We start from the raw sequence: 12612 nt of genomic DNA, 5'->3' as shown, positions 1-12612 counted from the left end.
TTCATGTTATACTTCTGTAAAGTGACGGAATTTCAGAGCGCTGATTAATTGAAAGGAGGTTGCAGTGATTTTGACTACGATTATAACAGTATGAAAGTTAATGTGTGGTATTTCAAGGAGAAGACTACCAACATCACATCGCTCTTTTTTTTTTTTTTTTTTTTTTCACCAAACCCGAACACATCTACATACGCACAGGGTCGCAATGGAATCAATTTTCCAAGCAGAAGATACCACTCCATATTACATCGACATTGTGCACTACTTTCTTGAACTTCCCTGTGTAATGGTACCTGAATTACGTAACCATTACGGTAGCTCACCTGAACCTCTCCATACCAGCAATATTCTGCTGTGTTTCTGTAAAGTAGTTAACATATTTCTGAGACAACATTCAGATTTGATTTCATTAATGTAGAGGTACTTTGACACACCGATATGTTTATGTTGCGATGATATTATTATTATGTGTATTCTTTCTTTTGTCACTATGATCTTTGACGTACTTGTAACTCTGATTTTTGGGCGCGTAAGCGATTATTAGTTAGAGAGTCGGACCTTGAGAAAGTCAAGTCTTGGACGTCATGTTGGAAAGACGCATAACGTAGTCAGCTTATAAAATGTGAACTTAAACAGTGAGGAAGATGTTTTCAAGTATGTTTTGTATTGTGAAGTGATGTTTTGTGTGTTACGTGATATTGCAACAAAAGCAATAAAAAGGAAGTGTAACTTAAATTCGGAGTGCTGATTATTTTTTTACATCACCATTGTGCTAATTTTGAAAGGTTTAATCTTCAAGAATGGTTTGTGAAGCGCATCTACAAAATTTTGAATATGGCAGAATAAAACTTAGGCCTCTTTGCATCCGAGCTTGGAATCATCACCACCTAGATTTTCGACGACTGAGCCATGATTTTACAACGAGACCAGCGTGGGAAACACGAAAATATGAGTGCCTAACTTATTCATTATTACATGAAATGACTTTATTAACTGTGCTCTAATGACATCTGCCACATAATAACTTTGTTGTTGCCCGAAAATGCAGTATTTAGAAGCGTGAGCAACATCACAATCATTATTGAAATTTTGACCTTTGTTGTGGTAGGGTTGTTAGACCTGACAGATGGATTGGGAGAATTGGATCTACGTCGTGGCAGCAATATCCATGGATTTTACCCAACTGTTTTGTATTGGATGACCATTTGTAGAACAAAACTTTTGTTGTACTGACGTGGCTAGACTGCAGATCTGCGAGACTTGAATACGGAGGACAACAGGACTCATTATGTCAGTGATGCTTCAGACATGTCATGTAAGGTGGTTATGTCATTTCGATTTTGTATGCTATCGATGTGCTCGTCGGATAGAAAGCAAGTTAAGTTACTGTTAAATAATCTTTGGTCTTATTGTGGCACAGTATTTGCCACTGTTCACTCTGATACATTCTTAGTTGAAGTGTGGTAGGTGATGCACGTATTCAGAAGTGCTGTGTTCACTTGTGATTATTATATCTATTAGATGAGGGAAAATTTATAGCAAAGGACAGCCAGGGTGAATATGATGTATATATTGGAAAACGAAGAGAATAGAAATTATGAGTAATGTTCTTATTTTTGAAGTGAAGAAGTCTGAGGTAACACTGCAGCGCTGTGCAGCTGATCTGTTAGAACAACTATTGTCAACTAGTTTACTTGCTCAGAGCGGGAAGAAAGACCACACCACTATCCTGTGTCATGCAGTGGGACATCAACTGATTAATCTGTTTGGTTTTTTTATAGAAATTAACTGTTAACATTATACCCTTTTCAAATCATTGTTCACTTTGTTCAGGCCAAGGTGGTGTATGAAGATCACGCGAAGCTTTACTCTATCTTTTTGAATACTTACTTCATTCTCAAATCACTGTTTTGGAATATCATTTCATTGGAATAGCCACTCTCCCCATTGCACTGTTTAAAGGTTTATCATTACGCATTGCACGGTGCACCGTGTGGTAGCCAACAGTCTGAATAGTTATTTAGAAATAGAAAACTAGTTTCGCGACTGCCTGCTTGCTGTTTGCTGCTGTGCTTTCGAGAAATCTGCAACAATGTTGTCAAGACGCGAGGTAAGTGGGACTTTTGATTGGGGCGAGATCATAGCTTTACTTCAGTTCCTCATTTAATATAAAGAGAAGTTGAATTCAGACTAGCTGCAGGTCATGGGACATTCCGGTTCTGTTCAGTCAGAGGTTGGCATAAGAGTTTAAGTTGGATAATAGTTTGTGAGCACATAGTTTTGCTAGTACGTAGATTTTCTTTACAGTGGGAGGTAAAGATGGACAAAATTTCATACAGAAACATACATAGTGGGGAGGTTGCAGTCATATGACATAGAGTATCGCTTAGACACAGTCTATACTATGAAAGGAGGTCTGTGAGCACCTCCCTTCGTCAACCAACCCAATAAAAACAAATGCTCTGAAGATGGCCGACTTTGTGTCCATTGCTGGAACCCTGCATAACAAGTTCTAAATGCAAGCACAGAAGCAGCTGTGATACACCATCACCATAATGACTTACCACCTAAACTTAAATAACCTGAAAACAAAATCTTAAACAATGACGACGCGCTATTGCCGACTGCAAGCCGTCTAACATAATGATCTGCGTATTCCAACACACAACGACAAGTACTTGTCTCAAAGAACGTATAGTGAGTCTTCCATTTGTTAGTGTAGCTTCGTCGTGCGCCCATACCAACACATACTTCCTCCTAGAGTAGTTTTATCTTTGATTGAGAACCGCAAAGGCATAGCACGTTACTTCAGTTTCAGATTATCCAGGCAATAGTACTGATTTGCGCAAAGAATCGCTTAGCAGGATCTGCGAACAAAGGGGATAGATCCTTTGTTTCCTATTGCTGTCGTGAACACTCTCAAGTTTTCCTTTTGAGAAGTGTTGAACTACACTCGAAGACACAAAAAAAGAAAAATAAAGAAATAAAAGTAAAAAGCGACGGACCGTGAAGGAATTATCCGACTGAGACGGAAATCGGTAGATGTGATGTGATGTACATGTATAGACAAACAAATAATTATAGTTTCAAAAAAAAAAAAAAAAGGCAGCCCAGGTGGCCGAGCGGTTCTAGGCGCTACAGTCTAGAACCGCGTGACCGCTACGGTCGCAGGTTCGAATCCTGCCTCGGGCATGGATGTTTGTGATGTCCTTAGGTTAGTTAGGTTTAAGTAGTTCTGAGTTCTAGGGGCTGTCCCATAGTACTCAGAGCCATTTAAACCTTTTTTTTTTTTTTAAAAAAAAAATTGGATGAGCTTCACAGACTGAACAAATCGATAACGCGTTGGTCCACATCTGGCCCTTATTCGAGGATGCGACGACATGGCTGGCCATAAAAGGCAACAAAACGAGGCGTAGAATATCGTCGACATGCCTCTGTGCTGTAAGGGCGCCGTGGATGTAACCAAAGGGGTCGTGCTATGGACAGAAATGGCACCTCTTCGTTTGTTGTGCCATATGACAGGCAACAGTCAGATTGCTATCCCACCGCTGTCTGGGCGGTCTTCAGACGCCTCTTCGGTCTGGAATTTCATTGACTGGAATATTGTTGTCTTCAGTGATGAGTCTAACTTCGAACTGAGCCTCGATGACCATCGAAAACGGGTCTGGAGACGCCCCAGGCGGCGGTGGGTCACCAGCCTGACTTTTGCCCGCCATACGGCCAGACAACCAAGAATGATGGTCTGGGATGCCATTTCTTTTTATAAGCAGGATCCCTTTGGTTGTGATCCAGCGGTACATCGACGGTATTCTACGCTCCCGTTTTGTTGCCGTTCATGGTAAGTCATTCTGCGTTTACGATTCAGCAAAATAATCTTCCCCCTCCGTGGCGAGAGTTTCTACTGCTTTTCTTCGTGCATGCCAAACCCTATCTTGACTAGCAAACTCACCGGATTCCCTAAGTAACAACATTTGAAGTATTACGGGTAGAGCCCTGCAACCATTTCAGGATTTTGAGGATCTAACGCCACTATTAGACAGAATTTGACACGATATCCCTTAGGAGGACATCCAACAACTCTATCAATCAACGCCAATCTGAGTAACTGCTTGCATAAGAGCCAGAGGTGGACCAACACATTATTGCCTTGCTCAATTTTTGAAGCTCTTTTCTCTTCAATAAATCATCCAGATTTTCTGAAATTGTAATGATTTCTCAAGATTTGCGTTCGTGGAGCGCGAACGAGCCCAGCAAGTGCAGCTGCGTCACCTCGGCACTCTAGCTTCCCCCACCACTGCCCTATTCCTAGCAAGTGCGCGACTGAGATCACAGTACGCCCGACGCTGCACACGTGGGAAACTTAAAACGACGCGTCTGCAACACAGTGAACTACTTCTAAAAGACGAATGTTGGAGCATGCTTTTGTAGGCAGCGTTTTATCATATGTGTTTATTTTCAACTTTTTACTTCTCCGCCAAAACAATAACGTTTATTACTTGATTAAATAAATACATTTGATAATAACACAATGAGTAGAACTACGAAAGCTTTACAAAAAGGCATTTAAATTACGATGTTTTATACATTTCTGTGTTAGAATATGTCTGGAACTATGGTTGATGATACAAATACTTGGAGTTATGCAGGTGCGGACTTCGTCAATTTAATAACAGAAAAAAAACGTTTGTACCCAAGGGTTGAACAAAACATTGAAATAACTTTAGCGGCTTGCCTGTGCAGTCGAGGATATGGTTCTTGGAGTAACATATTATAAAAGTCTTGCAAATTCCTGGGTTGGACAAGCAAGTCGCTGAGCTGACGGCAGAGCCTTAGCACTTCTAAAAGGAGCATACCTAGTAAAGCACTGTGGTTTTCAGACCAATCTTCGGATTGATGTTGGCGTTACTTCATTTCAAATCACATGGTAATGAACTAAGATTTACAATTTAGCTCGGGGCGTTACATGTGAGAAAGATTATGACGTGGTATGCTAATACGTTCTCTTCCAGTGCAGTATTTCCCAAGACTGCTGCTTTATAAAGCGTTTTAGAAAATGTAATATGGTAACAAAATTTGTACCGATGACAGCATAACGTACTTTTTTCCCTTGTAAGTGTGTTAAATGTGTACTGGAAGTTAGCTTGTTTCTTTTTGTTACACCCTCTACGGATTAATGAAGAGCAACGCCTGGAAAGCACATTATATGATTTTTTTAACTAAATGTACGACGCGCAGCTGTCAAAATATCCTTTATTATCGCTACCGGTTTCGGTCAACAACCATAATAATTGTATTTGTATACAACATAAAACCATGAAACAGGCAAAAGTGCGTCGAGTATAACGAGGTGGTATAACGAGGTGGTATAACCTAATACGTACAAAAACTCATGTATCGTTTTCGTATTATGTCATTTCGTATCAATATGGCAAAGTTGTTAATGTCGCGCAGTCAGATTAGCTTAACACATAAGGAATAAACAGCTATCCGTACACAAGAGATGTGTCATATGTGAAAGCACAGCCAGTTGTAAACAAATCAAAGAATAACCCATCATTGATTTGTATTGTGTAAAACAAACCAAGGCAAAGATATATCTAGTGTTTATCCATGAATTCAATGTTGAACGACACTAAACTGTGTACACAGAGTCGACCCTGAGCGTAGAAATAAAATAAATATGCATCATAAGGGTACAAGTTCGTTTTACAGGAGTATAATGTAAAAAGAAGAAACGGTAACATATCAGTGCCATTACTGCAAATATGTGGAAAGTACAATAAAAGAAAAGCCACATAACTGCATGTAATGAAAAGATTGAAGGAATGATTAGTGATGTTACATGAGGATATCACATTTACTGATACACACATATGGTGTTGACTAATCATACTGAAATTTAAATATATAGAAACAGCTTTTGGATACAGCTGTGGAAAAATTATAATTAATGTAACAGAGAAATATTATTCATTTTATCTTGGACACAATTCAGGAGTGGCTAGCACACTGGACTCGCATTCGGGAGGACGACGGTTCAATCCTGCGCCCGGTCATCCTGATTTAGGTTTTCCGTGATTTCCCTAAATCGCTCCAGGCAAATGTCGGGATGGTTCCTTTGAAAGGGCACGGCCGACTTCCTTCCCCGTCCTTCCCTAATCAGATGAGACCGATGACCTCGCTGTCTGGTCTCCTCCCGCAAACAACCCAACCCACAATTCAGGAAAGGAGAGGAGCTGAAACTTCTTTATGAAATAAATAATTAAAGTGAAAGTATGTGAAGCTAAAATATAAAAATCTTTGCTTGGTAATATGAGGAACAGTATCTACACAAGGTGTACAACTTTGCTTCCGCCGTTTTTCCCCAACATTTCAGGCCTTAATAAAATAAATTGGTTACACATGTATCATTAAAAGTATTTTCCATCGCTGGCCACTACTTTCTCCCATCTTTTGGGTAGTGTACGAATCCCGCTTCGAAAAAATTGTTCATCTTTTGCAGTGATCCACGAATCGATTCCATTTGTGACTTCTTCATGAGATCTGAAGTGTTGGTCAGCCAGGCCATGCGCCATTGATCTAAACAGGTGATAATCAGAGGGAGCAATGTCTGGAGAATACGGCGGGTAGATAGGTCTTCCCATTTTAACGTTTCGAAGTACATTTTGGCCTCTTTTGCAACGTGGGGTCGAGCGTTGTCATGCTGCAAAATCACTTTATCGCGCCTCTCGCTGTATTGCGGCCGTTTGTCTTTTAATGCTCTGCTCAAACGCATTAATTGCGTTCGATAACGAGCACCTGTGATTGTTTTACTTGGTTTTAACACCTCATAGTACACGATGCCAGCTGGACCCATCAAATGCAGAGCATGATCTTGGAGCCGTGAATATTCGGTTTGGCCGTCGACGTCTGGGATTATCCCCACGAATTTTTGCGTTTAGGGTTATTGTAATGAACCCATTTTTCGTCCCCGGTCACAATGCGATGCAGAAATCCCCTCCGTTTTTGCCTCTGAAGGAACCGTCCACAAACACATAAACGCCGTTCAACGTGGTTTCAGCTCACACGGGACCCAAGTTCCTTCTCTCTGAATCATGCCCATAACCTTGAGACATTTTGAAATGGCTTGCTGTGTCACTACCACTAATCGTGCCAGTTCTTCCTGAGTTTGACTCGAGTCTTCACTCAGTAATGTCTCCAATTCTGCATCTTCGAAAACATTCTTTCTTCCACCACTATGCCGGTCTAAGACTTTAAAATCACCGTTCCTGAAGTGTTGAAACCACTCACGACACGTTCTTTCACTAGTAGCGTCCTTACCATACGTACTTAAGAGCATTCGATGAGACTCAGCCGGTGTTCTCTTCATAAGGAAACAAAACAGTAACACCTCCCGCAAATGACGAGAATTAGGAATTAGGCTCGTAAACCGACATTTTCAATAAAGAACAACTTTATGATGCAGACACAAATCGACTAGCGTTTGAGTGAGGTTATGTTGACCGAGGTCCAAACTAACTGTCTGATGTATGCGATCTGTTTCTTATGACCGCTTCTTACCGCTGTCACCACCTATCGGCAAACGGCAGAAGCAAAGTTGTGCACTTTGTATTTTAGTTTCACATACTTTTACACTGGTTATAATTTTTCCATAGCTGTTTCCAAAAGCTGTTTCTATGTAGTTAAATGTTAATTTAATTATTCACCAACATATGCATGTGTATACAATAATAATAAAGTTGTGATATCCTCATATAACGTTCCACATTTTGATATTGCAGTGCATGTTGTCGAGAAGAACGATATACTGTTCTTTCGCTGGTGCATGAATGTCCGAACGTCGCGGCGACTATAGCTGTTATTGAACACATGAAATGTATTCGTTGCTGCGAATGCGAACAACTATCAGCTGTATCAGGGAGTGACGACAATGAAAATTTGTGCCGGACGTGGAGTCGAAATCGGATTTCCCGCTCTACGCTAGCGGTCGTCTTAACCGCTTTGGCTATTTGCGCACGGCCAACGACCAGACCTAAACTTCCATATGTCGTCGTTCCTGCACCACAACCTATGTTCGTACACACTCCAACAATACAGGCGTGCAATATCTATTTATCGGCCGATACTAGACAGTGACTTTCAGTTAAAATTCCTCCCCCTTGTGGGAATCAAACAATGTGTGTACGTGTGCAGGGTGCGACGCATGAACGAGAGCATGTGGAAGATTGGGTCTGACCGTGAGCCCTGCACGGATGGCCGAAGCGGTTAGGGTGATAGCTCACGTAAAGCGGACAATTCGCGTTCGAGTCTCGGTCTGCCACAAATTTAGATTGCCATCATTCCCTTTCATAGCTTATTATTGAGCTGTGTTTCATCTATTTCTAAAAATACCTAACAGCTGTTGGCAGCCGCCTTCAAAACTGTTTAGCGCTTTATACATATGTAAAATCCACACTACGCAGTATGCTATGATTTCAATGCTTTCGTTTCATAAACAATTGTAATAACATATCTCAACAACATGATACTGTTTTCTAGTAATTTCATGTGCAACTGGGAAGTGTGACTGGGAGGAGAATGCTGCAAACACTCGCACAACATTTGTGTTATCAGCAATTCGATTACCTACCTCTTGTTTAGACATTCGATCCACTCATACAATCTTACGCATTCTTCTAGAGGAACACATTTTCAAAGCTGCTACTTTTTCTTGCCTAAACTATTTATCGTTCACTTTTCACTTCCCTACTAGATTACAGTCGAAATATATTCGGACAAGCCTTCCTAACACAAATCTATATTCGATGTTAACAACGTGTTCTTTATCAGAAACACTTTTCTTCCTATTGTCAGACTGCAGTCCGTGCTTCGGCCACCGTCAGTTATTGTGATAGACAGATTGACTGGAAATCTGTACTGGAACCATAATGTGCATGTCGATGGTCAGCTGTCAGAAGAAGTATCGATTATGAAAAGGTTCGCCAGGGCTGCATTCACGCACTATCACTAGTTTTTCCGAGATGCCCTTGATGGAAAGCATCAAGGAGTGGCGATTAATGGAGTTATCAACGGAATTTCGAAAATCGACGAGGGTAATGGCAATCAATCAATATTTCAAGTTGGTGAGTTGAATCGCCGAGACTGCCGACGTACCATCACACTTTCTGAAAAATATCATCGCCATTGTTCGGAAGATATATAGGGCCGATAAGTTCGAGAACTACCGCACATTCAGCTTAATAGGTCACGCGTCCAAACTGTTGTCAAGAATAATATCGAGAAGAATAGGAAAAAAATCGACGATCTGACAGATGATTATCAGCTTGCCTTTAGGGAAGGTAAAGGCGCTAGGGACAGCCGGTTCTGGCGTTGCGCTTGGTAACGGAAGCAAGACTGAAGAAAAATAAAGACATGCCCACAGGATTTCTCGACCTAGAAAAAACGTTCGACAGTATAGAATGGTGCAAGATGTTCGAAATTCTGGTGAAAATATGAGTAAGTTATAGGGAAGGACGGGTAATATGCAATGTGTAAAAAGAGCATCAGGTAATAATAAGATTATAAGACCAAAAAAAAAACTTCAGAAAGAAAAGGGTGTAAAACAGGGGTGCAACTTCCACCCCTGCTGTTCAGTCTATACATCCAAGAAGTAATGACGGAAATAAAAGAAAGGTTCAAGAGTTGGATTAAAATTCGGGGGGAGGAGGGGGGGGGGAGGAGGAGAGGCTGTAAATGATAAGATTGACATTGTTATCCTCAGTGAAAGTGAAGACGTATTATAGGATCTGTTGAATGGAATGACCCATCTAGTGAGCACAGAATACGGACTAAGAGTAAACCAGAAAAATAAAACAGTAATGAGACGCAGTAGAAATGATAACAGCGAGAAATTTAACATCAAAATTAGTGATCACAAAATAAACGAAGGAATTCTGCTACGTTGTAAGCAAAATAACCAATCACGAATGAAGCAAGGAGGATTTAAAAAGCAGACTAACACAGGAAATGAGGACATTCTTGGTCGCGAGAAGTCTACTGGTTTCAAACATTGATCTTAATTTGAGGAAAAAATTTCTGAGGATGTACGTTTGGAGCACAGCATAGTCTGGTAGTGAAACGTTGGCTGTGGTAAAACTGGTAAAGAAGAGAATCGAAGTACTTCAGATGTGGTGCAGCAGAAGAAAGTTAAAAAGTGGTGGACGGATAAAGTAAGGAATGAGGACGTTCTCTTCAGAATCGGAGAAGAAAATAACATATGGAAAACACTGACAAGAAGAAGAGACAGGATGACAAGAAAACAAGAAATATCCTTCGTGGACCTAGAGGGAACAGTAGAGGATAAAAAGTGTAAGGAAAGACAGAGATTGGAATAGATCCAGCAAATAACTGAGAATATATGTTGCAAATGCCGCTGTGAGATGAAGAGAGTGGCGCAGGGAGTGAGTTCATGAAGCGCCGCATCAAACAAATCAAAAGAGTGATGAAAAAGAAAATAAGTTACATCATATGTGGACGCTGACACTGTCTTATTGGAAACTAAGCTGCAAGAACTGCTGAACACTATTACTGAAGAGAGCAATGCCACGGCATCTCGTTTAAACGTCAAGAAGACAAAACGGATATTTATCGGCAGAGAAGTACATGAAATTCACAACACTGTTGCATTTGGTATTGATAAGATCGAAAGGGTTCCATCACAAAAATATTTTGGGTATCAAATCAACGACGACTGTGACTTCTCTCTAGAAATTGGCTGTGGAATTGAACAGGCCAGAAGATCTTTCCAGAAAGTGAAGGAAGTTCTGACTAACCCTGACATAAGTATTACACTTCCCACCCGACTACTCCGAAGCTGTGTGTCCAGTAGCCTACTGTATGGAGTTTAGTCACAGGACATTCCGCCGTATTAGGCAAGAAGTTGGAGGCATTTTAAACGTAAGCGTATCGAAGGATGTGAAGAACAGGATGGGCAGATAAAGTCACAAATGTGGCAGTACTGCGGCGTATGAATAAAGATTTAGAAATTCTCAACTCCATCAAGGGAAGACGACTGGAATACTCTGGACATATAATGCGCAATAATAAACACAATTTGTTGCAAGTAATATTTCAAGGAAATATTGATGTCAAACGTGTTCCAGCTCGTAGCACTGGTTGAAGCCAGTGGTTTCGATTGGGCACAGAATCGTTGTTCAGAGGATGGTTCAAATGGCTCTAAGCACTATGGGACTTAACATCTGAGGTCATCAGTCTCCTAGACTTAGAACTACTCAAACCTAACTAACCTAAGGACATCACACACATCCATGCCCGAGGCAGGATTCGAAGCTGCGACCGTAGCAGCAGCGCTGTTCCGGACTGAAGCGCTTAGGCCCGCTCGGCCATAGCGGTCGGCTGTTCAGAAGAGCCATGACCAAACAACAGATTATGCTACTGATCGGAAATGTTTTGTGAGGACGAGGTTCTTGAAGAAAAATAAATAACAAAACTCACTGAGTAGTTTTAGTTTCCCATTTCCTAAACTACTTCCCTCAGAATCACCTAATTTAATTTGACGACTTTCACTTACCATCATTTTACTTCTGTTGATATTCATACTATAAACCCCTTCAAGACTATCCATCCATTCAGCTCCCTCTGCTTTTGACAATTTGACTGGCATACTCTCTTTCAAATTATGAAGTTGGCACGGGTAAAATACAGGGAGCAAAAGGCTATTTACAATTTGTACAGAAACCAGATGGCAGTTATAAGAGTCGAGGGGTATGAAAGGGAAGCAGTGGTTGGGAAGGGAGTGAGACAGGGTTGAAGCCCATCCCAGACATTATTCAATCTGTATATTGAGCAAGCAATAAAGGAAACAGAAGAAAAGTTCAGAGTAGGAATTAAAATCCATGGAGAATAAATAAAAACTTTGAGGTACTTTGAGGTTCGCCGATGACATTGTAATTCTGTCAGAGACAGCAAAGGACTTGGAAGAACAGTCGAACAGAATGGACAGTGTCTTGAAAGGAGGGTATAAGATGAACATCAACAAAAACAAAACGAGGATAATGGAATTAGTCAAATTAAGTCGGGTGATGCTGAGGGAATTAGGTTAGCAAATGAGACACTTAAAGTAGAAAAGGAGTTTTGCTATTTGGGGAGCAAAATAACTGATGATGGTCGAAGTAGAGAGGATATGAAACGTAGACTGGCAATGGCAAGGAAAGCGTTTCTGAAGAAGAAAAGTTGGTTAACATCGAGTATAGATTTAAATGCCAGGAAGTCGTTTCTGAAATTATTTGTATGGAGTGTAGCCCCGTGTGGAAGCGAAACATGGACGGTAAATAGTTTAGACAAGAATAGAATAGAAGCTTTCGAAATGTGGTGCTACAGAAGAATGCTGTAGCTTAGATGCGTAGATCACATCACTAATGAGGAGGTACTGAATAGAACTTGGGAGAAGAGGGCTTTGTAGCACAACCTAAATAGAAGAAAGGATCGGCTGGTAGGATACGTTCTGAGGCATCAAGGGATCACGAGTTTAGTAGTATTGGATGGAAGCGTGTAGAGTAAAATTCTAGAGGAAGACCAAGGGGTGAATACACTAAGCAGATTCAGAAGGATGTA

This window comes from Schistocerca piceifrons, chromosome 8, assembly GCF_021461385.2.
Source record: "Schistocerca piceifrons isolate TAMUIC-IGC-003096 chromosome 8, iqSchPice1.1, whole genome shotgun sequence".
Lineage (NCBI taxonomy): Eukaryota > Metazoa > Arthropoda > Insecta > Orthoptera > Acrididae > Schistocerca > Schistocerca piceifrons.
Note: the sequence above shows the minus strand (reverse complement) of the source record.